The sequence below is a fragment of the Nannospalax galili genome, unplaced genomic scaffold (assembly GCF_000622305.1).
Source record: "Nannospalax galili isolate Female #2095 unplaced genomic scaffold, S.galili_v1.0 scaffold156, whole genome shotgun sequence".
NCBI classification, from domain to species: domain Eukaryota; kingdom Metazoa; phylum Chordata; class Mammalia; order Rodentia; family Spalacidae; genus Nannospalax; species Nannospalax galili.
Window position 1 is genome coordinate 482,639 of NW_008337625.1, and position 759 is coordinate 483,397.

A 759-nucleotide genomic window follows, 5' to 3' on the forward strand; every position below is an offset into this window, starting at 1 on the left:
GGTGGAGGCCAAGGTGGGAAGAGAGTGTGGGATCCCATGGAAGGAATTAAGAGGTGGTTGTTAGCTGCCCTGTGGAGACTGGGAACTGAACCCAGGTCCTCTGCAAAAGCAGCCAGTGCTCTTAACTGCTAAGCTATCTCTCCAGCTCCACAAATAACTTTTCGGTCAACTCTTTCACTTCCCGAGGTTGTATGTACATTTCTCCATACCTTCTGAGTGGTCGTAAACTCCTTTTTGAAACTAATATGTGGTCTTTTGTATCTAGTTGCTGTGCTGTAGGACATTCCCTAGTTACACTGTTGTTTGTGAAGTCTTTTTTTTTTTTTTTGGTCTTTTTGAGACAAGGTCACTCTGTAGCCCCAGCTGTCCTGGAACTCACTATGTAGACCAGGTTGACCTTGAACTCACAGAAATCCACCTTCCTCGTGCTGGAGTGCTGGAGTGCTGGGATTAAGGCGTGTGCCACCAAGCCTGACTCTATCAACACTTTTATTTATCTTTAAATTTAGTAAATTTATTTTGAAATAGGGTCTCCTTGTACCTCCTGCTAGCTTGGAACTTGCTATGTAGACTAGGCTGGCCTGGATCTCAGAGAGATCCTGTTACCTCTGCCTCCTGCGTGCTGGGAATAAAGGTGAGCTCCACCCCACCTGGCCCTTCTCTTTTTCATAAAGATTTTTTTTTTTTTTTTTTTTTTTTTTGAGATAGGGTCTCCCTGTAGCCCCAGCTGTCCTGGAACTCACTATGTAGACCAGGCTG

At 45.1% G+C, this 759-nt stretch overlaps 1 protein-coding gene across 1 annotated transcript in view; it reads left to right on the plus strand.

Annotated features, from left to right (window-relative positions):
• Dna2 (DNA replication helicase/nuclease 2) overlaps window positions 1-759 on the plus strand; it is a 37,477-nt gene that overhangs the window by 14,713 nt on the left and 22,005 nt on the right. The window lies entirely within an intron of this gene.